Raw genomic sequence first — 25208 nt, 5'->3', positions numbered from 1 at the left:
GCTCAGAACCCTGTCAAAGGGATAAACTGATATTTAGAGCCATGGCATGAAAATTGCTTTTCAGCCCCCTTGAAGGACAGTTAAAAAAAAAAAAAAAGGAAGAGAAAAGGGAATAGGTCATAAACTAGACAGGTAAGACTGAGCTCATTCTTTCACTTTGGATCTTCCCCTCTTTGTGTTTCTTTGGATGATCCTTCGTGATCCTCATTCGGATGCATGCCATGAGGGTCCCTTTGTGCAGACAGTAGGCTCAGGGTCCACAGATTGCTATTGTTCAGTTTCTAAATCATCCTGTCCCTCTGACACCTAGTATTATCGCCCTCTTCTAATAATTCCATAAATGTTTGTATTAATGGCAGCTGTCATTGTAAATGTCTTTGGCTTGCTTTGTGAGGTTCAAAAATATTTACCTTTCTATTATTCTTACTGCTGAAGTGTATAGCAGCAGTTTTGGGTGTCTACAAAGAATCCCCGTCTCATAGGCCCAGAGTCCTAGTGCTTTTCTGGTCTCATCATTTCCCACATACCATCCCAAAGAAAGCTCGCTTTTTTCTCCCACCTCTCCCAACACAAGTTTATTGATTTTGTATTGATGCATAATAACTGTATTATTTTTAATATAGCATAGGTAAAATATAGAAATGACAGTGAAGAGGAAAGACAGAGCCCATAGGAGTCACTTTGTTATTTACTTATTTTAAAAATATTTATTTTTTAATTATAGTCAGAGACACAACACCTTTATTTATTTATTTTTTTTATGTGGTGCTTAGGATAGAACCCAGGGCTTCTCACGTGCTAGGTGAGCGCTCTACCGCCGAGCCACAATCCCAGCCCCTGTTATTTATTTTTAAGGATCAGTATCATGGTATACCTAGCTATGCTTATGTTAGAATCATTCACCAAGTTTATGCAGAAAGTAATAAATATGGTGCCTGATGAGGCTTTAGAGTAATAGCTTTCAAAGATTGATTGACTGGACCCCCAAAACTAGTTTCTTAAAGGTAGCCTGTATTTCATTTTACCTAGGCTAAAGGGTTTTGATTTCTTGACAAACCACCCATTTATTTGGAGTCAAATCATTTGTTATTTTAGGCCTGGATTGCTAAGTGCATTTTCTCATCATGCTTACCTGCGGCATGTATCTCTGTTTTTTTCTTTCCTCAGGAAACTGGTTGGGACATGCTCAGAAATGGGACTTTGGTGAATTATTTTCCTGCCAGTGAGTGGGGAGGAGGGAGCTAGACACTATCATCTGTACCAGCAGGCTAGGTGACACTTCCCAATAGCTCTGAGAAATGCGGGGGGAGATGGAGACCAAGTTGAGGATAGCTATTTCTGACCGTAATTCACCACTTTGCCATCACCAGTGCCTCCTAACATTTTTCAGCACATCCAGGGCCTCTTTGGGGACACGGTCCTGTGTGGCTACGGTTGCTCTGATCTGGCCCAGCTAACATGAGACATTAACGAGGGAGTTTCGCAGCCTTGTGCTTTTGCATTTGCTGGGCTTGGTCCCTTTAATGCCTGCCCCTGCATCACAATTTAGTGAAGCATTCAGTTAAGTAAGGTGTAAAGCATAGCCATCAGAGGGCCAGTAGGGGTTTCCCCCACCCTCTGCAGCAACTCCCTGCCAGGGAAATGACAGGGAAAAGCCCAATGGTTTCTCTGGACCTCTTTGGTTCACCTGGACCCTCCCGCTCTCTCCTTGAGACATTCTGACCCAGTGAGTCTCCTTGGAGGTGGAGAATCTGTTCTAAAAGGAGCCTTAGGTGATCTTCATCAACAGGAAAGATTCTCTGTAAGCATTTTGGAGAAAGTTCTTATTGCTAAATGCCATGCTGAAAATTCCTACGTCAACAGCCAGCCGATGAACATTTTGGCACATCAAATGAATATTTTGATTTCCAGTCCAGCGACACAGAGTCTATGGAATAAAGTGATTCCAAAGAAGAAGCTTGTATATCAGAGAGGGGTGGGGAGAGGGGAGTAGAACGTGACTAGATGAAAAAAAGGCATATTAAAGTTCCGGAAAACTTTGGCAAACTCAAGGCAGTGATGGGGTTGGGATTGGCGCTGGGATGGGGAGAACTCAGGGAGATACGAGAGCCCCAGGATAGTTATCTCTGCCTTTGCAAGGGCTGGTTTTAATCACTTTCTTGTACCTTTCGTTGGTGTCATTTGTCAAACCTTCGCATAAAAATTGCAGAGTGAGGTTATTCAAGGGATACCTTCATCCATCTCCTAGCATTGACTGCAGTGGGGGTGGGTTGCCATTCCCCAGTCTCCAGCCTGCTGCTTGCTTCTGTTCCTTGCTGGAAGGCTCAGTCCCAAGCAGGAATGGGGTGAGTCTCCAAGGCCTTTCAGACAAAGCCTTGCCTTCTGTTGCCTGTGCCTTCTGGGTGTGTTCTCCCAGAGGAGTCTAATTGGAAGACTTCCTCTCTTGGGATTTACCAATTTGAAACATATCCCTCTGCTTTGGACCTTGTCTGATAATTTAAACTGCACCATGATCAGAGTTGTTCTTTGGTTCTATTAACAATGCAGGAGGAGGAGCTTTCCTCTTGCTGTCCAGACCTTGGCTTGTAGTTTGCTCTCTGCCACCAAGCTCCAGAGGCAGGTGTCAAGATCCCCAGTGGTTGAGTCAGAGAGGATGGGCACAGGTATGTGGCTCCTACGGGAAAAGGAACATTTCCATGTATATGATTTGGCCTCTTTTACATTCAAGGACAACAAGAAATGCCAGTGGCTAAGGTTTATGAAGACTTCCCTATGTCCAGACAGTGTTGGAAGGGTCAAATGTGGGTTAATTCCCACAGTAGCTCTGCGAGGCTGGTAGTAGTTGTAAGCCCACCTTGCAGATCCAGCCCATGATAACATTGGTGACTCTCAGGAAACTGATTCAAGATGTCCCCTCCCCTCTGTGTCCACCAGCATGAGGCCAAGTGAGCATTCAGCCTAGTCTTAGAGAGGAATGTGGTATCTCCAGACAAGGACACAATAGATCCTAGAGGTTGGACACATAACAGGAAAGTTCCCTGGGAGGCCCTCTGAATGAGAAGTCTGTGAGATTAGGGACAATCCAAGTGAAAGTTTCAGATAATCCCAGCAACTAGAACTGTGTAGCCCAAGATGATTGGAAATCTGATTTTGCTTTGGACCACTGAAATGCACAGAGACGACGGAAGCATGGTGGGTAAATAAGGCCAGTGGAATGACCCGGAAGGAGACAATGATGCAATGCATGAGCTGGCACAGCAGCAAATCTACCCTAGGCTGAGTCTGGGGCCAGATGAACATGATTGGATGCCAGTGAAGAGACTAATGGGGCTGATGCGTGAATTTGAACATAAATACTTAGTAGTTCCTTATTTTGTATTCATTTGCCTTTTATTGATTTTATTTCCAAGGTCTTTTTTAAAAATGATGGTAGGGGAGATAGTATTGTTTAGCACATTATCCAGTAGAAATTTAATGTGAATCATATATGCTTTTTAAAAATGTCTAGTAGGCACATTGAAATTATGAAAAGAAATTTTATATATAATATATATATATTAGAAACTATATACATATAAATAAAATATTTTATTTTATTTATTTTCTGGTGCTGGAGATCAAACCCAGTGTCTCATGCATGGTAGGCACGTGCCCTATCACTGAGCTACACAACCAACCTAGATAAAATTAGTTTTAACAATATATTTTCTTTAATCTTTTCTTTTCTCATTAAAAGAATCATACATTCTTTTTCTTGAACTAAGTCTTCAAAATCTGGAGTGTCTTTTACCCTGATAGTACATTTCCTTTCAGACTGGTCCCTTCCTGGCTCTCTTGCTTGTGAGCGCTACATCTTTAGGAAAAACTTTAACCTCTGTAAGCCTCTGTTTTTTTCTTGCCATAAAGTAAGGATAATAATTAAAATGAGTTCATGCATGTAACTGTGCTGAACCTGGGCCCAGTGCTGGGCTTCCAGGAAGCACTCAATAAATTTCAACAATACCACAACCACGACAGCCAAGGTTCCACCCTGGCTTCCATCATTTTGAAACGTCCTCAGACTAAGTTTAATGTTCAGTTTCTAAGAACGTTAGACCTCTTCCCATTTCTTTCCAGAATTTTCATTACACATGCACATACTCTTATGTGTCTTTATTTTAATCTGGTAATTTTCCACCAGGGGCTACTCTGTATCCCCCTCCTCTCCAGGAACATGTGGCAATGTCTGGAGACACAATGGTGGTCACAGCCGAAGGTGGGCCGTGCAAGTGGCATCTAGTGAGTAAAATCCAGGGCACAGGACAGCTTCCCATTAAAAGAAGTTATCTGACTCCAAATTTCAAAAGTGCTGAAGTTGAGAAACTCTATTGTAAATAGACTAACTTATTTACATGAGTCTATGTGCATTTTTATTTTTTATTTTTTTTTTTATCCCTTTTTGAGACAATTCAGTATTTGAGTTACAAATAGGAGCATGAGGATCCTTGCCCATGATCTTTGGGATACCTCTCGGTTGGGTTAAAGGGACTCTGCAGAAGGAAGTCTACATGCCTTCCTCAGACTTTCTGTAGGGAAAGCAGTATGATTTAGGGAGTCAGATGTGGGAGGCACACAAGCTCCCACACTCCTGTGACCTGCCACCAGTCAGCGGAGGCTCCACCATTGTGGGGCTGATTGAATCATGACAAGGGTTTGGCTGCTGCTGGACTTGCGCCCTTGCCAGGAGCGAGTGCCATGTGAAAGCTGACAGCTGCCTTCCTGCCCCCTCAAGTCTGCTGGGTCACAGGAGCCAAGCAAAGGAAGAGGCACCCCACAGGGCCAGTTCTGGGGCAGGTGGCCCCATGATAAGTCCCCTTCCCACTCTTTTCTCCCATTTATCAAGTATGACAGATTGACGCAATTTATTCTAAGCTCTTGGAAAGGCCTGGAGAGAAACGGCTTCCCATTCCCCCCTTGGAGATGGGTTTGGAGGGCCCAGTTCATTCCCAGGGGTTCCCCCAGGATTTGTGGACTCAGGGTTACAAGTGAAGTCTATGGGCCTGCTTTTCTTTTTAGAGCTCTCTTGGGAAATCCTTGCTAGAGATTCTGATCTGAGTTGATTTCTAGACTTGTATCCTTTTTTTTTTTTTCTTCTTCTCACTGTACTATTTTCCAATGAAAGCCTTTTGAGTTTTTCAGGCTCATCTTCAAAACACAGGGCACAGGCATGGGAGCTACCTCATGACAAACTCAAAGAGGCAGGGGCTCTCCGTCTCCTTTGCTCCTGGTCCTGCTGAGACCTCACCTGTGAATATTCTTGCGGCACAAAGCTGCTTCTATGCTTTCTTCGTTTCTCCCTTCCAAGAAATGGCCGCCCGTGTTTGTTTCGTCTTTGTTTGTGATTTCCTGGCTAGCTGTGGATGGCACCTGTCATTCTCAGTGACCAGAGGGATCTCTCGTACCTGCCTCTGCTCATGAAGGTAGCTCCATGGCTGTGGAGAAATATAACCCTGTGCAGCTACTTCATCTTCTCACACTGCACCTGGCAGCTGGGCTGATACTGCAGAGAGGCCCTGACAGCAAACTCCAGAGGCCTCTGGTGCTGGTGACCTAGTTAATTCCCCAGATTGAAAAGACAGAGCTTGACAGAGGGTCTGAGCCAAGAGCAGAGTCCCCTTGCTGTCCATTAAAATTCAAAGTAAGTCTGAAGTCACCAAAGAAAAAGTTCTGGCTTTCAGACCATGTCTTGTGAACAGATGGATCAAAGCCAAGGAGCTGGCTACTGGCTCTTGCCAATGCTAGGGAGCTATTCCTCTCCCGCATGGCTTCTACTCTCACCGAATAATCGGGTTCCTCCTGGCCACCTGGAAAATGCAGAATCAAACACCTGTTTAAGTAGATGTGGCGAGCTCTGGGCCTGCCACCACTGATCCATCTGCGGAGCACAGCATAACATTCACCAGCTGCTTTACTTAGCATGAGGCGGGAGCGTGAAGCTTTGATGAAAGCATCAACAACACACTTCAACCACCATAAAGTCCAATGATTTCCACATCGGCAGGGAGGAGCAGGCTCCCAACCTGGGGCCTGCCAAGGTTTTCCCCAGCACAAGCCCAAGTGAGCCTGGACTCGCTGCTGGCCTCCTGAGCCCCAGGGCTGTGGCAATCCTTCTCCAGGAGCAGACGGGTGGCTTGGCTAAGCTGGCACTCTGTTTCTAGAAAAATGAGCGTGTTCTGTTGGAAGCGCCACGGAGACCAGCATTTTACATGGAGCAGTTCTCTCCTTTGTCTGGGTATGGCTCAATGGATGGAGAGAGTCTGAGGGGACAAAAGACCCTACGTGTTTGGGTTTGTGGGTGATGTTTGCATTTTCCCTTTTGACCAGAGATTGTTGAGTGTTCCTTGAGTTCTGCTCTCATCAACACAATGAATCGTGTGGTGCGAGGCAAAAAGCACAGTCTATCTCCTTACGTGTTTCTCCTAACATCCTCCGAAGTAGGATGTGATTCTATTCGGTAGGGGGTGCCAGGAGAAATACCACAGCCTGGTTCTTATATCAATTTATGAACAACTAGTTGATAAAGAGGGACTCATTGTCATCTTTTTCTCTGGCTTGATGCTTGCATGAAGGCAGAATAACCAATGGAACTCAGCGTTTTATTGAGTGTTTAATATGTGCTTGGGCTCCGTCCTAAGTACTTTATGCTAATCAACTCATTTAATCCTCATGACCCTCTGAGGGAGATATGCTATTTTATAGCTGAAGAAGCTGATATGCACAGAGATTAAGTAATCTTCCGAAAGGCCACGTTACTAGCAGGCCCTGGAGGCAGGACGTGAAGCTGGGCAATCTAAGCAGAAAGTCAAGATGGCTGCCTCTCCTGAAAACAATTATAAATTGCATGCATCTACCTACTAGATTGTCTAAGGTGAGCCCATTTTAAAATATTTCCCAATGAGGCAGTTCTAAAGCTCATGGTTCTAGCATTTAAAGACTATTTCAGGTGACTCTTTCTCAGGTAGCCTAAGTGCTGCCTCCAAGGCCATTAGGCATTGTGGACCTGGGAGGTTTGGGATCCTCACCTCTTGTTAACCCTGCTCTCATGATCTTCAGTGGCTGACCTAGCTCCTCAGGTGATGTCCAGTTCTATCTACTTCTAACTGATCCAAATCATCCGATGGTTTGTGGTTTGCAGGGAATGTGGGGATGTTACAGTGTAGAAGAGCTAGGGTGCATTTCCAGCTCCCAGTCTGGGCCGTATAGGGAGAGGTGAGGCTGCCTCCCCACCTGTCTTCTCTCCTCCTTTATCTGAAGCCATCTGCTTTCTTGTGTCCCCAGTATCTATTCACTAGTATTGGGGAACAAAAGTCTTCAGCTTGTGAATTGTGAATGTTTGACCCAGGACTCAAATCAAAGTCTTTAGTTACCATACTTGACCAAGGGATCTAGCACCAATGAAGAATCCATCTACTGACCAGTAACTTCTCTGGGAGTCAAGAGAAAGGCTCAGAAAAGTCACATGAGAGCATTAGAAGACCAAGGTCTTCCACAACCAATTGGATCTATTATAACTTCTTTATAGCTAAGAAATATTCCTCTTTTTTTTTTCTTTTTAATTTAGAGACAGGGTCTCGTTGAGTTGCTTAGGTTCTCGCTAAATTGCTGAGGCTGGCTTTAAACTTGCAATCCTCCTGCCTCAGCCTCCCCAGCCACTGGGATTACAGGTGTGCACCTCCCTACCCAACTAAGAAATATTCCTTATTGACTAGTAACAGGAGGGGCAGAAGATTAAGGGCGGGGGAAGCAATCTTTGCCTGGAGTTAATCTTTCACAAGTGCTGGCTGTTCCTCAGGCCTGTGAACTGCAGGCCAGGATGGGCAAAGCCTTGGCAGGGTCACCCATGTGCTCCATGTGTGTTAGCAAAGCTCTGATTTTAACTATGTGATAAAAATAAACTTTCCCCCACATTTTATTTTATTCAATCCCAGTGAGAAGAAGGCAGAGACACAGCACTCAACCTTACTTCCTCACCCTGAAAATGTCACTCCAGGGCTCTCAGCTCAGTTTCCTTGCCTATAGCATGAAGGGGTTGGGCCAGATAATCTCTAGACTTGTGCTCTGCTGTAATGGTAGTAGTTACGACTTCAATCTATATGAATAGGGTTATGTTCTCATTGTCCATTGAGATTCAAAAGTAAAGTTAAAGACTCTTTGAAGCATGAAAAATTTAAAAAGGAAGCAAGTTTATCATTCCACACACACACACACACACAGACACACACACGCACACACACACGCTCACGCACATACATATATACACAGGGGCAGGGAGCGTCAACAGCTGGAACACCATGTAAAATTTTTTTGAGTAATTTCAAAACACATGCCATGTGCCGCATGGAGATTTTTTAGAACTTCTGCAATCGCTAACTTCAACACTCACCTCTAATATATTCCGACTTAAAGTGTGCAACCTTGTTTAAAATGCACCGCTAAAGCATATATTTTCATGTATTGCTATGTCTGAATGCATGATAACCAGGTTGAAAATCAAATTATCCGTGTTAGGGTGAGTATTATAGTGTGAATACTGCCTGCTGAGCTGTGAATGAATCTTGTAAACACAATCAAATGCATCTTTCCCGTTCTCACGCGCTCAGCCTCCCCGCCCCTGCTCCGAGAGGCAATTCTTCACCTTCCGCTTCCCATTGTCACCGCAGTTCATGTTTATCGTGGGTGACATCTTCAGCTTCCAACGCAGCGTGAGCTCTGCCATGTTGGAGCGGAACATTCTCCTCCTCAGATTAAAGTCGTTTCATGAATAATGAAAGCTCAATAAATAGATAGATAAATAAATAAATAAATAAGGACTGCCCCTATTCCAGAGGTGGGTGAAATGCTTTGTTGAACTCTAAGGGTCTGCGAAAGAAATTTCAGGTCTCTTGAATTGTTTTAGTGGGAGCCAAATGGGGCTGTTGAAAGGCAGCCACAAATGATCTATGGCTCATTTTACAGAGCTGTCCCAGCCGGAGGGGTGGGGATGGCATGCCACATGCAGAGAGGACCCAGAACTTCAGGAAGTGGTCAGTCCAGCAGAAAGCCAAGAGCTTTCAGGAAGGAGAGCCAGTGAGTCCTGTGCTCAGTGAGGAGCCCTGAGTTTGCAGCTTTGAGTCATCCCTGCTGTGGCCCACACCCTCTGGGAGCAGCCATGATAGGCATTTATGAGGTGCACAGCTTGGAGACGAACGAGGACTTGATCTGATGATCAGAGCTCTGTCGCTCCAATGCCATACAAGGCAAGGTTGCTGTGAGATCTGAGCCCGCGATGGCCCTCTCAAGGCTGTCCAGGACCTTTCCTCCTGCTGGCGGCATCCTTTCCAAAGGGTGCCAAGTCTCCAGAGTTCACAGTTGCAACTTTCAGAAAGGGAAAACAAGCTCCATGAATTATGGGGTTGCCCTGACCAGTTCTTTTTAGGACAGCGAAGACGAGGATGTGGAAATGAATTTCTCTCTCTTTGCCTGGCCCTTCCTTTCTTCTTTTTGCACCTGTCCTATCCTGACCTCCAGTACTCACTGCCCCGTGAAGTTTCCATAGCTCTGAAACAGGCCTCCCCACCCCTGTCCACTGCAAAGCCCTCGCCTGGCCAGTGCTTCCATGCCTCGTGGGGCCCCTTATCCTGGGTTTCTCCCCCAATCCAAGTCTCCAGGCCTGTGGAGCGCTGATAAATCTAATATGGGGTCCAAGAGCCTGATGAGGTTCTATGGCTCACCATTCCCAGGCAGGATTCCCATCTTGTCAGAGGTCTTCAATACCATGATCCTAAGGGGGCAGCAGAGGCAATGCTCTGGGGTAGGCCAATGGTGGAGGAACCTGGGACCGTTCCAAGTCTGGAAATAATGCTGGTAGCCAGCGACACAGCTCCAGAGTCAGCCTGGCTGTTTCCTGAAAACATCAGTGATTATTACAGATTTTGAACCCTCCAAAGAGGAGAAGGGGTCATCCTACAGGGGTGTGTGGCCCACCGATCTTTAGTTCTTTTCATGCAATGGAAAAACAAGGCTAAAATGAACCTCAAGGTGAGCCTTAAAGAGGAGGAAACATCACAAAAGAAAGTCCTTTGTGCCAAATGTGTGCAGAAAAGGGGTCCTTAGGGCTGTGTTGAGGGCAGCCTGCAGAGGGTTTGAAGCACATTGTTTTAATAAGCATCTAGCAGAAGTGCCGCCATTCCTCTGTAGATTTCTCTAAGCAAGAAGGAGGCCAGGGAAATGCTGAGGATATGCAGGATCAACTTTGAATATGGAAAGCTAAAAAGATGATGGCGTTGTTTCTCCATTTCCATCTCAGACTCTCCTCCACCATGACCCATCTCCCCTGACACACCTTTGCATGGGCAAACAGTTTCTCCCCATCTCTCCCCTCCTTTCAAGGTAGGTGGACCCTTTTTTGGAGGCAGAATGAATCAGAATTCCTCTAAGTTTTAGCAGTACTGAAAACTCAGCCCTGGAACTTCTGAAGACTCCATCTGGAGCATTTCAAGATGGAGAGGAGTTCACAATTCCCAGAGAAGCATGGTAAACAAGAAGGAGGGTATTTTGCAGCCTCTCAGCTGTTGGTCCAATACACTGCCCACAACTCAGCTGAGAATTGTGAATTATAGCTCTGGAGGAAAGCACATTTTCTATGCTTTTAGAAGAAAAACAACAGTAGCTACTATGTATCTACCTGTTAATGCGTGTGTCAGGTACAGGTACTGTACCGAGTGTTTCACACTCATTGTTTTAGTTAAGTTGTAGACATCCCCACTTAGTACAGAAAAGCTAACAGGTGCTTAAAGAAATCAAGCCACTTGCTTAGAATTATATGGTTAGTGAGGGGGCAGAGGTGGGGTTCAAACTGAGGCAGCCTGACTCTAGACAAGGTTGTGGGGAACAAACCCAAATTCAACTCCTAAAGAACAGGAACACTATGTTGGTCTCTACTGTAAACTATGGCCTGCCAAATAGTCCTTGGTGCATGATAGACACTTTCTAAATATTGGTCAAACAGGTGATGCAAGATTAGATTCAACCAAAATTCAAGATTTTTTAAAGATAAAATTATTGTTCATTTTTTAAAAACATCTCAAGTTGTGAGTGCCATCTCATTTTCTTTTCAACAAATCATACAGAGTTGAGATGGCTCATGTCCAATAGAGAAACTGGAGCTCAGAGAGTTAAAAAGACTTAAGACAATTCACATGGCTAATTAATGATAAAAATGGCTAATATTTTACTACTGCACATATGGCCCTGTGTGAATATTTTACAATTATTAAATTATTTTATTTCAATCATAACCCCTGTATGTCATTCTTTTACCTTCTCCTCAATAAAGAAAGGGATGGAAGCACAGATGACTAAAAACTAGTCTTTCTGTATTTATATCCCCCACCTAGGCTGCATTCAATCCACATGGAGCTAAGACAAAGACTAGAGCCCTGTGTCTTAGTGGTTATTCTTTTTTTATTTACATTTTTTATTTGTTCCAATTAGTTAATATATGACAGTAGAAGGCATTTTGACACATCATACTTAAATGGAGTCTAACTTCTCATTTGGTTCCACATGGTGCACAGTTACACCATTTGTGTAATCACATGAGCACATAGGGTAATAATATCTGATTCATGCTACAGTCCTTCCTACCCTATACCCCCTCCCCTCCCTTTACTTCCCTCTGTTTAATCCAAAGTACCTCTGTTTTTCCCTAACCCTCCTCCTACTGTGAATTAGAATCTGCAAATCTGAGAAAACATTCAACTTTTGGTTCTTTGGGATTGTCTTATTTTGTTTAGCATGATATTCTCCAGTTCCATCCATTACCTGCAAAAGCCATAATTTCATTCTTCTTTAAGGCTGTGTAATATTTCCTTGTGTATATATACCACATTTTCTTTATCCATTCATCTGTTGAAGGGCACCTAGGTTAGTTCTATAGTTTAGCTATTGTGAATTGAGCCGCTATAAACATTAATGTGGCTGCGTCACTGTAGTATGCTGATTTTAAGTCCTTTGGGTATATACTGAGGAGTGGGGTAGCTGGGTCAAATGATGGTTCCATTACAAGGTTTCTGACGAATCTCCATACTGCTTTCCATAGTGGCTGCACCAATTTGCAGTCCTACCAGCAATATATGAGTGTACCTTTTCCCCCTTAGTGGTTATTCTTGAATTTTGAACCATACAACACTTTCCTGAAAGACCTAAGGGATGATTTAACTCATTTGTCTCTGATAAAAATTGAGGTACAGAGAAGACAACTGACTTTTCTAAAGTCAAGCAGCTTTCTAATCAGGAAAGCTGAGCCTGGAACTGCACTGTCATGTTGGGTAGCCACTAATTACATGTGTCTATCTAAATTGAAATGTAGTAAAAAAGTAAATCAAGCAAAATAATTTAGTTCCTAAGTAAGACTATCACATCCTGTGTGTTCTAGAGCCCCCTGGATGTGATTGCTACCATACTGGACAGGACACTTATAGATTTTGCTGTCTCCATATACTCATGTTCTTGTTTACGGCACCTTATCCCTGAGTTTCTCCGTTGCATATGACGTGTGCTTGAAGTCAGTGATTGTAGTCACGCCTTCATCCTTGTCTTCTTCTCTTCCTTATATTATAGGCCTAGCATCATCCTAGGCTGTAGACAGTCCTGTTTTTGAAAAGCTTGGGGCTTCTCTTAAAGGACTAAAATCTTCATTTCTAAAATAACTGAAGAACAATTCCCAGCAAACATAATAACCCCGTATTCATAGGTTCTTAAAGGTTTAAAGGGCTATCATTTGCCTTTTTCTCATTTGAGCTTTGTATGACCCCTAGATGTGAGATCAGATACAGATATATCCATTTTATTGACAGGAAAGCTGAAGTTCTGCAGTTTTCAACATGGGCTGGAATTCACACTTTGAAGTCTAGAGTTGAAAATTCGTATGTGGGCATCCTGAAGGACTTCACAGTAAAAGAGTATCACCAAGGAAGGAAATATTCCGATTTTTATTATCTGTGTCTAAGGAAGGAAATATTCCGATTTTCATTATCTATGTCTAAGGAAGGAATTTTTCAGATTTTCATTAGCTATGTCAAAGCAGGTGCAGGACAGGTAGAATTGAATAACTCATGAACGGCACCTTGTGTCTGTCCTCTCAGAGCTTATAATTCCGTTGGGAGAGTGGGTCCCCCATAGCAACAAATAAAGTGCAAGTTAGCAAGTAGCAAATGTCGTGGACATGTGGAGATTTGACCCTGATGTAGCCTCACTGCATATCACAGTGCCTAGCACATAGTAGGCCCTCAATAAACACTGGCTGACTCAGTTTGTGTGCATGGAATCAATGCTTAAGTCCAGACAAGGGAACAAAGCAATATATATAACAATACAATACTCTGAAATCTGACTCCGAATCCATGTGTTTATGTAGTTGTCAGTTAAAGTGTACACTAACTTCTCTCATTACTTGAACTCTTTTTCTGATACCGATTTTTATATAAACACATCTTTACCTCAGGAGGTAAAGACATTAGATGACCAACAAAGGCTAAACTATTGGGAAACAACGAAAACAGTTTGCATTTAAAGTAAAAATAGAAGTGGAGGAATGATACGGGGGAAAAATAGTCACAGTCAGCTAGTTGTTAAACCTCAAATAGGATAGCCTTTCAGAAAATGCTTGGGAAGATAGGTTGTGACTTCATTTGAGTTATTTCTGTCACTTGAACCAACAGCTAATGGAAGCAAAACTAGCTTTTGAAAAAAAATATATGGAGAAGCTCTTTGAAAGCCTCCCAATATAATTTGAATTTTGAATTGGGCATAAACAAATTTTGCCCTCTGAATAATGGTGGTGCTGTATTGGGATCAAGTCTTGTTTTTTTTTTAAACTTTTTATTTTGAGGAAAACTAGAATTTAGTAGGTCAATGTTTTATTCATCTTCTTCATCCCAGTAGGAAATGAATGAATAATCAAATAGGTGAATTATATTGGAGAATATTTCTAATTCAATTCTGATCAGAAATAAGATGTGATTGGAAGGGGTTTGGCACTGTCTTTTCCTAGTATCTTTCCAAACTAAGATCTTCAGGGTTCATGGAGGGGGAAACCCAGGAGAGGAACTAGCAGGTAGCTTCCTCTGTATTTAACTCATCTTGACCACTTGGCTGAAACGACCCTGCCAAATGAAATAGTATGAAGCCTTGAAGTAGATGGTACTGAAGTCTGATGCCCAGGGGTTCCTCTTTGTCTTGCCCAGGTCCCACTTTAAAAAGCAAATCGGGCCTGATGCCTTCAAAGGAGTATCTGCAATTTAAGTTAAGACAGGTAGAGGGTTCCTGGGGGATAATTCTCTAGTAGCCGGATCTGGCCACCTCTTTGAGTGTGAATTTCCACAAACAGCCTCCCAACAAGTCTCTTTGCTTTTTGCAATCCATCTATTCCCAAACTATCACTCTACCTACAATCTAGCTCCTAATTCCCATAGAAGAGAGTACAAACTCTTTAGCCAACCATTCAAGGGCCAGTACTAGACGTCAACAAGCTTCTAAAACCTAAGGTTTCACTGTTCCACTCCAAGCCATCCTGTGGCTCATTCCTTTATAAAATTAGGGATCTCCAAGGTTTTGACTGTCATCTTTTCCTCCCTGAATTTCCAGGTCTATGCATTTCCTGGCATATAATAAGATGCATTATTTATTGAAAGAATGGATGGATGGATTTCATCTCTGCTTTTTTTTTCTCCAAATACTAACTTTTATATGAAGCTATCACATCTTTTCATTTGTCTAGTCCTAATTTGAATCCTAGACCATTTGTCCCTATTTACTATTAGACACTTATCCTATGCTGACCTGTGTTTATTATTAATTAGCTAATTCATTAGGCAAATCAATGAGCATTTGTTGTGGGCTGTTATGTACCAGCCACTGGACTAGGCACCAGGGCTGGAGACAAACAAATTTCCCATCCTCTGTAAGAAGCATTCACTGTGGACGAGATGAAGACATCACCAGTCATTGCTGGAAAAGATACACCCAGGGAGTGTCCTCTGAGCTCCGCTGGAGCATGCCAAAGATGGCGATTCAATAAAGTCTGGGGTGGGGTCTCAAATAATGTTCCCAGAACCAGTGACGCTTGATCTAAAGGATGTTTTATTTGTGTGTGTCTTTCTTCTTTCATCTATCTGAACAGGAGTTTTATTTGTTCCAGTTCCTCATAATTGGTAATAATATTCATCCTTTGAATTTTTGAACTACTTTAAAACAATTGAAGATATTTCATGACTTATCTCAATTAAAGTAAGCAGGGTATGAAGGGGAGACCTATTCAGGTTTGGAGTTGGTATGCACTTAAAATGGTTTTCTATGCCCATAGGGACCTTTCAATTCCACTGGGTTATTCGACGGGAAGGGATGATTTAGAGGAGTCGGGCACTGTTTGATCTGCCTTTAGTAGTCCACAGCTGAATCAGCTTCTCTTTCTCTTATGGCCTCTCCAGCCCTTGTGTTTGGAGGTATGAGAACCAGTCACTATGGGGAGCTGTAAATGATACCCAGCGAATCCAACTTCCAGGTTTATCTGGAGGAGGGATGGAGACCACTGGTGCCCCTAGAGGTATTTTCTTCCAAATGCATTTTAAAGAAGTCATGGAACAGGAGTGTTCTCCGCTTCAGCAGAGAACTGCGGTCTGCTCCCCAGGGGTAAGGAAAGTGGAGACACTGATGCTGACCAAAAGAGACCTACATCAAATACTCTGAAATTCCAAAGTAAAAGTTAAATTATGATGAGTGCAGGTAAGCGCTCTCCTGCCAAAAGAACTTTCCTTCTAAATGTCAGACGGCTCCTCCCTCCGTGCGGCTGGTGGAGTTTTCCACGTCTTTGGGAAAGTGCAATATAAATGTGGTAGAAATATGTTCCTGGATCATATGAGACAGAAAAAAAAAATCAGCCTCAAGTTGCAGCAGAAGGAAAGTTTGTAATCCCAGCCCTTTTCTTCAGTTCTCAGAGTCTAATCCTTGAAGCCACTTGGTGAAACTCAGAGATTACATGGTAACTTGACTAATAATTTAAGAGATGCCAAAAGAAAAAATTTAGTCCACCCTTCTTTTAAAGAAAGATCCATGAGTCATAGGCCTAAAAGCTCCAGTCTTTAAGCTGCAAATGTAGAAGCACTGAGCAGAAAATACCCAAACTCCTTTGAAACAAAAACAAGCCTGATATGTTGAAGGCACAAAGATTTGCAGCTGCCACTCATCCATGTAAGGTCCCAGCTAAATGATGATTCTGCGACCATGTAGTCCAAGGTTTTTTTAGTTTTAAGGGGGACAACTTTCTTGAACAAAGGACCCTGAAAACGTTTGTTTTCCTTTGTGCATGTTGCTGGTGATTTGTTTTTATTCAAGAAATCATTAAAAATGATCACACAAAGGTTTGGTCTCATATAAGATGCATTGGTCTCAGTAGCTTTGTTTCCTTGAAAACTAGATGCTGGTCTTAGGCTGCAAAGTCATGAAACCTCTTGCAAAATATATGCATATATTTTAAGATCAACGAATTGGCTAATTCATTATAGTTTATTACTTGAGTACAATGTGCCATTCAGTCTCTGTATGGAGGAGGATAGCTCAGAGCACACGGTGCGATTAAGAGTGTGGGTTTTGAGGTTAGGCAGATCTGAGTTTGAGTCCTAGCTAATCTGATCACCAGCTCCGTGGCTTTAGGTGAGTTTTTCAACCTAGCCCCAAATTGTTTTCTTCATCTGCAAAATGATTATGTGGCTATGATATGGGATTGTAAGAAAGATTAAATGAGATGATGTATATAAATCCCTTAACAGGGTTCTGGCATATCACCAGCACTCAAAAACTACTAGGTGTTATTTTTGCTATGGTTGCTATTTCTACCCTCACCTAAATACCGTGGAGTCTTGTTGAATTCACACTCTGATCTAAGACACCGACTCTTTATGCTTCCAGTGACAGTTTATTGGTTCTTGTCAGCGCAGTGAGCCCATGATGTGCTTTGATCATGAATTAGGCGTGCCCAGCTCTATGTATGAGCTGGAGGATCATGTGCCCCTCTGCTTGAGGCAATGAACGTGAGAGATGAGATATTGAAGTGTGTCCATCAGGGTCACTGCAGGATGGGGAAACAAAGTCATATGTAGAACAAGGAGAAATTTTGAAAAGTATTTAGCAGAAAGAGGTCTTAGAAGGAACAACATAGCCCCCTTCAAACACGTTGAAGGGCAAAAGTATCAAATAAGGATCGTTCTGGATCAGAGTTTCTCAGTCTCAGGGATACACACATGGTGGCTTGATCATTCTTTTGTTGGAGGGGTTGTCCTATGCATTACAGGATATTTGACAGTATCGCTAGACTCTATGCATTATATTTCAGTCCCATTTTTGGTAGTTGTAATGACAAAAGTATATCTCCAGACTTTGCCAAAATACCTCCTGGGGGCCAAAGTAGTTCCTTCCTTTGTTTGAAAACCACAGGACTAGATTAATCTTTTCAAATAAAACAGAATTGTAATCAATTTATGGAAATGCCTGTGAAGATGGTATTTGTTCATTTCAGAGAAAACCTCCTTTCTATCCAGTGAGTGTCCCCAGCAGAACAGACATGTTGGAAAGCAGTGAGTTTCTCGTCCCTGGAGGTATCCTAGCAAAGGCTAACCGACCGATGGGGATTTCTAAACAAAGGGTCTGTTTTAAGTAGATTGTTGGTCTCCATCATTGCAATCTTCCTTGTTCCTCGCTCTATGTTTTTTGTGAAATTCATTTCTATCAAATGAGACACCCAAGTTAGGTCTAGCATGACCTCAGTTATAAGGAGGGGGACTAACATCTGGGGAGGGAGAAGGATAGCAGCACTGTAATCTCAGGTCCACTCGTTTGTGAATTGCTTAACTTTTCTAGACCTCAGGATCCCAGGTGCTTTCTCTCATTCAAATCTGAGCATTCTGTGGTTCTGAATGTTACTTCCTAGCTATGATGTCAAGCCATAAACTGTCTTGGTCCCCATTTCTGTTTTATAACTGATAATCTTGAGGAATTCTCATGTACTCATATCTACAGTCTGTTTGGTGAGTGTTTAGCTCTTATAATCTGGATGGGAAGAATAATATAAGATCTCATTAGCTTTAGATGAAATATAGGTGAATAATGCCTTTCACTAACAAATAAGGAACATGGTTGAGCCTCAAAATTGTTTTCTGCTAAAAATATAATTCTGTGCACATAGAAGGTAATGGACACATAGTAATTGGATTAAACAAAGTAAAAGTAACCTTCTATGAAATAGATTCTACACCAAGTATTTCAGCATTTATCATGGCTATCAAACCTCTATCATAAATTCCAACCATATTAAGTATAGACACTTTTTTTTTCTACATACAATTTCTAACAAATTATATTATGTTATCACAGATCCTGCTGGCCAATATGGCTCTGTGATCACATCTTTCTTTCTTTGCTCCTAATTTATTATTGATGCATTATAGTTGTACATTCTAAGTCTTTCTAATATTATTCACATCTATACACTTTTAGAGAATGCTAGATAAATTTGTCTATTGCAAAGGCAATAAACTGATTTTGAAAGAGGATGCGTTCTTCAACTGTCAGATCCATGACTGCCTCTTCCTGCTGAATTAACCACAATATTATCTACTTGATAGGTATCCCCTTCTGCCCTGTCTGTTACTTTACTTCAGGTGGATCAGACTGATAAACAAGACAAAACCATTCCAAACTCAAATGGGTAGGAGGGTGAAAAAGAGCATGACCAAAGAAAGACAGTGCTTGAATTTCTCAAGTAAGGATGCCACATATTATTAGATTTATTATAGATGGTCTGTTAGTTTTCTTATACTCTATCGGTCAGACTAGGTTAGGTTATGATGCAGTAACAAACAACTTTTAAATCTCAGTGCCTTAACAACAAAGGCTGTTTCTTATTTGTACCCATTTTGTGTCTACTTCAGTACTGTCCCATGTTGCCTTCTCTCCAAGTTGACAGTGTGATTGCTCTTTGGGACATTGTTTGCCATAGAAAGAGGAAAAACAAAACTTTGAGACCATACACTGACTCTTAAAGCTTCTATATATCACTGACACACCCACTTTACAGTCTGTAGCCGGTCACAGGTCACATGGTCAAACCATCTACAGGGGAGAGGAATGTCATTCTCCTCCAGGGAGGGGCCATGGATATTTGTGATCAGCCATACAAGCTTCCATGGTCCTTTTCTTCTGGAATTAATCATCACTCAAGCTGAGCAACGGAAGCTTGAAAAATGGAAGCACATCTGTGTGTGCCCATGCACGGATGGAGAATTTGGACCGACAGTTCTCTGACGACCTCTTTTTTCTCATGCTGAGTTGGACAGGGAATCTCAAGTTCTGTCATCTTTCCCACAGCCCCCTGCTAACTTTAGGAGAGAAGGCACCAGCTGTGTCCCCTTGATGGAGTGAGGATGGCAGCTGCTAAAGGAAACACCATGTTGTCTCATGTAGTTTCCCTGTCAGTGCATCTAGGGGTGTGTGGCCACCTTGCTAACTAACCACTTGTAGAAGCATTTAAAAACCCATGTGTCCTGCCTTATTATGGTCAGACCATTCCACGGGAGCTGAGCACAAGCCTGTGGCACTGATGTGCTCCTGTCTGTCTAGTTAGTTTGCCTTTGTGGGCTTCTCTCTTTCCAGTCCCATTGCTCATGACATGTGTGTTGTCGAAATTGTGTCAGAGTGAAAATTTCTCAGTGACTGTAAAAAGAGGAAAAATAAGCAAATATGGTATGTAACTTGTCTGCATAAATCTCCTATGCTGCCTTAACCCCTTGTGCCAGAGTAAAATAGCTCTTTGGGAAGTTCTCTTCATTGCACATAAGGACATGAATTTATTGTTCTCTTTCCTCTGTGTCAAAAAAACAGCACATCTCCTAAGTATTAGAGAAGTTGTTTCTCTGTAAAAACTCCTAAGTAGCTCCAAAGAACAAACTTGGAACTCTAAGAGTAGATGGTGTCAAATGCTAAATGGCCTCTTGTTTGGGCAGCTAGAGGACATATTTAGATTTGAAGTCATTGTCATATAATCTACTAAATTCATGATTTTATGATATGATCAGGCATACTGTTCTCTGCAATGGCCCAAATATAAGATAATGCAATGGAAGCTGAATTGATTGGATATATAAACAGCTCCTGCTCTGAGATGGTGCTTTCTCTAGGTCAGATTTCTTGTGATTGGCAGGGAGCTGTGACAGCTCGTATTGCACGTTCTTAAGAGGAACATGGGTAGAAATGGTCAATTAGAACTGCCACTCAGACTCTCCTCATGTTGGTTGCTAGTGGACTGCCACTTGAGCTCTGAACTGGCTGTTAAGATGGGGAAATTCTGTTCCCCAATGTCAGTGGGTTAAGTGGGGTGATTCCAGAAAAATCTTAATTGCATGCCCACCTAGCTAAAGTAACAACCCAGCAAAAATGAGGCAACTTACACTAGTGCAATAGAATTAGCCATCCTCCTGGGTAAGTACAGGATAATTCTTCAGAGTGGACTATTTCTTCTAGTACTGAGGCGCATCACTTCTTCCACTGGAAAGTGCTCTCTTCTATGCACAGAATTTCCCCCCACCTCACCCCACACAGGCACACTCCTTCCCAGCATATAGTTACACAGCCATGTCTGGTTTTTGTCTCATCTTTCTTTTCCCAATGCCCTGATTTCAAGGTGAATGGGGTCAGTAAAGAGAGCAGCTGGTAGGAGCTGGTCTTTAGCTGATTTCCTCCTTGATTGTGAAGGATGCTGCTAAGACAGCCATTTTACCCTGCATTCTGTTGTAATGTGAAAAAAAAACAGAAGATGAGTTCAGTTCAATGTAGGAAACTCAGCCGATGGGAAAGACACACAGTTTTCATCAATGTCTTCCTGTGCAAAACATCTTTGTGCCAAAGGAGAGCTACAGAGAATATTGGGGTTTGGACTGAGAAGGTCATGTTTCTTGGAAGCAATCTTTGGGATTTAGCAAGTTGATAAGTCTAGAATAAGAAAAAGAGAAGAGAATTGAAGAGATAAGAGAAAAAGGAGCAGAGGAGATAAAAGAGACAGGGTAAGAAGGAACGAGGAAGAGAAGAGATGAGTGGAGAGGAAAGAAAAAGAGAGAACGTTCTAATCACAAAGGACAAGTAGAAATGACTGAGGGAGACTCTCACAGGTGTCAAAGTAGTTTAGAGCCTTTTCCTACTCGGTATAGGTGAAAGGATTATAAAATGGGTCTAGAAAGACTAGGCACCGGGTGATGTGAATTCTCTTTTTTCCTCCCTTGTAAGTCAGATTCCACTCTGCAACCTCTTGCAACACAGATGAAAAGACGGTATCAAAGCAACACCCCCAACAGTGCCATTGGCTGGCTCCTGCTCTATAGCCTGTCTTCCAGGAACTGCTGGAGCCTCCTTGAGGTCCAGAAGGGAATGTGAAGGAAGTTCTTGTCCTCCAAGAACTTGTGCAAAAGGGAGATCTTTCATCAAGTCTACCTTCATTACTCCCTTTGGCTCATTCTGGGGCTTTCATTTATGGCAGCTCATTTTGAACAGAAACTTGTTGGGGTTAATTCTTTTTATTTCCATATGTTTCATTGGTACATTATAATTGTATGGAATGGTGGGATTCATTGTTACATAGCCATACGTGCCTACAATAGAAGAATATAATGTGACCAATATCATTCCCTATTGGGGATAATTCTATGAGAACATAAATGCTTTGTCCTCTTAGACACAAATATCTGTATGGAGGTACCTTGTTTCAAGAAGCAGTATTCATTGAGTTTTCATGGATTCAGAAGTGGCTAAAAGATATAGCATAAGTCAGAGGCTGGGTTGCTATTATGGAACTCATTGGAAAGAAACAATGCCCTCAGATGAGCTTATAAAATCTGGGTGAAACTTCCTATTCAAACCGTGGGGCTTTGCCTAAAAGTTAGAGCATCTGGAGATCAGAATGCATGGGGTTTCTAGGAGATGGTCCTTGAAAAAGGTAAGATTTGTGCTTGGCCTTGAAGTAGAGTTGGCCCTTTCTATGTACATTAAAAAAAAAAAAACATGATTGTATGTTACTTCTGTCAATGCTGCTTGTTCTATTTTTTTTTCCATCTGTAAAATCCCTGCTCAGTCTTCAGAATGCATCTGAGAAATGAATTCTCCATGACACACACTTGGATACCACACTCATGTCCACCTCCCTGGGTACCTATTGAACACCAACATTTCCTATTCAGGTTCTCATCACACTGTGCTCGAAGCACTTGGTAGCACATCTGTTTTCCCACTAGACAGGGACTTCTGAAAAGCTCTGTGTTTTACCAGTTTCCTATTTACCTTGCTTTCACCCTGCCCTGCCTTGTTCCCCACAGCGACAGGTATTTGTTCCTACTAATCCTCTACTTAAACACAACAGTTTCCTATTGTGTTTATAGGAGTTTATGTGCTTTTACCTCAACTTCCCTGTCCCTCTTTCTCTAGGTTCAGTCATGTGGCCTCCTGAGTATTCTTTGAACAAGCCAAAAACATGCTGACTCCAAACCTCACACTGACCACTCCCTCTGCCTAAGAGAACCCCACCACATACACAGGTCTACCTGAAAGATTCCCTCATTTCATTCAGGTTTCTCATCAAATGCCAGCTTCTCAGAAAAAGCGTCCCTGACCACCCATATAAAATATAAATATGACTATAAAAATAAAAATATAATTATAAGAAGGCCCTTCTTCCTATTCGTGTCCTGACCATTGTACACCCAGGTATGTATTTCTCCATTGTCCTTCTGTCCTCTGAAGTGCAAGCCCCATGAGGTCAGGCCTATGCCTACTTTCTTCATTGCTTTGCCACCAAGGCTTTGACCAGAAGCTTCTTACTAAGATCCAAAGTGTATGAACCTCCACACTAATGTTCAGCGTTCACATCATTGCACTGCAAGGTCTCCAAACACACTTGCTGCATACTGAGTATAGATTGTGGTATCAACTATAGAGAACTGGCATAGAATTTCCCAGATAGAAATTGACAAGTCAAAAAACCTTCTTATATCCAAAGGGACAGTTCAGAAGTTGATCAAATGGTAAGAGGACATGAATTTAATGAATAGTTAGGCAGAAGAGAAGTTTCTAAAATATAGCTAATGCAAAATTTTAGTGACTTTAACCTGACCTGGGAAGCTCTCCTAATTTTTCTCCTTCTACCTAGACCCTCTTCATCTCTACATGCTCAGGGGATTGATTTCAGGCCCTTTCAGAGACCAAAATTGATGCATGCTTGTTTCATACACAATGGTGGAGTATTTGCATATAACCCCCACACAATCTCTCCTATACTTTAAATCATCTCTAGATTATATCCAACTGATAAATAAAGCACAGAACTCTGCAGAAGTCACTATCTAATAGAAAAACAGATGTGCCAACAAGTACTTGGAGTACTGGTGATGAGAACCCGAATAGGGAAATGTGGATGTGCAGTAGGCAGCAAAGCAGGTGGTATCCATGGAGGGTGTCACTTCTCAGATGCATTCTCAGACTGAGCAGGGATTTTCCAGATGGAAGAAAACAGAACAAGCCCCACTGACAGAAGCAGCACATGAAAAGGGGTGCAGAGGCACAAAGGAATGGCCCATTTTGGAAGGACTTCAAGCAGCTAAGGATTACTGGATCTCAGGTGAACAGGGGGATTACCTGGACAGGAGGTCAGTCAGAGCAAGTCTCACCTGTGTGTAACTTTATTGAATGGGAAATGGGTGGGAATCCTCAGAATTGTGAGCACTGGAACATATACTGACATTTATGTTGCAGAAAGATTGCTCTGACACTAGTGGGAGGGTAGGTAGCTGCTTTTACAGCCTTTGCAGCACAGAATTTGGAGTGATATTAGGCTCAAATCCTAACTAGGACAGATATTAGCTGAGTTATCAAGTTTCTTAATATATCTTAACCCAGGGTTTCCTTGTCTATAAAGTGAGGAAAACAAATATCTTCTTCAAAAGGGTTGTAAATGGTAAAAAGTGCTTGACACATTCAATGTCTGGCCCATCATAAGGGATTCATTATTTAGAGGAAGTTTTATTATTACCAAGTGTTGGGATGGACAGAGATGGGAGGCAAACACACTGGTGTGGAGGCCATTGCACTAGGATAATAGACCCATGCCAAAGGCCCAAGCGATGACTGTAGGGGTAAGAGGGAATGAAAAAGAGATTCAAATAACATCAATGGGCTGCACTTGACAGAACCTGATGCTTTCTTGGTTGAGAGTTGAGATGTTGGGAATGATTATGATTTCTAGAAAATATCAAAGGAGATTAGTACATGATGTGACCATTTTCAAAATCCAGGAGAATGAATAAGGAAATATTATACAAGAACTCTTTCAAATTTCTATTAGCATATTATTGCTTTATGCTCCCACTAAAACTACTCACAGTGGGAGAAAGAGTATTTAATTCTCCTAAAAAAAAACCCAAGAGATATAAAGGAGAAGAAACAGACCCAAGGTTTTAAAAAAATTATAAATATCCACTGCAAGGTCTTAGACTGGGCTATTTTTAGAATGTGTAGGGGTGATATTTCATACACTTTATTGACATATGTTTTAATTAAGAAGGCTGTCACAGGACTATTGACAATTAGGGATTGCATGAATGCTCTTTGATATTTAGGCTGAACACGATGATGGTGGTGGTAGTGTTGATGATGAACTGATCCTTTTCAATATGATAGACAACTGTCTACACTTAGGGACATTCTCCAGGAAGCACTAATGGACTTAGATAAACTTCTGTTGGCCTTGACTCTGCTGTGCTTCTATAGCGTGTCTCAGAGAACTAACACTGCAGTGTTATTGTGAAATGAATAATCACAGATGGTGATTATTCAATGTTATGGTGCCTCATTCAATGTTATCACTTTCAAATGTGACTCTTCACTCAATCCCAGAACTGGGACGCTGCCATATGAAAATGACATTTCTCTTTGCTCAGGGATTGCCATCTATGTAGTAGTATCTTAAGCAACATTCCAAAGCTGTTTGAATGGGTTTCAGGAGAGGGCCTGGGGAAGGATTGGTGAGTAGGAACAGCAGTTTTGTACCGCAGCCTAGGGAAAGGTCTTCATTCTGCCCACTTCCCTGGAAATCCAGGCTG

This window comes from Ictidomys tridecemlineatus, chromosome 12 (assembly GCF_052094955.1).
Source record: "Ictidomys tridecemlineatus isolate mIctTri1 chromosome 12, mIctTri1.hap1, whole genome shotgun sequence".
Taxonomy (NCBI): Eukaryota; Metazoa; Chordata; class Mammalia; order Rodentia; family Sciuridae; genus Ictidomys; species Ictidomys tridecemlineatus.
The sequence above is the reverse complement of the archived record's forward strand: the minus strand, read 5'-3'. Positions refer to the sequence as shown.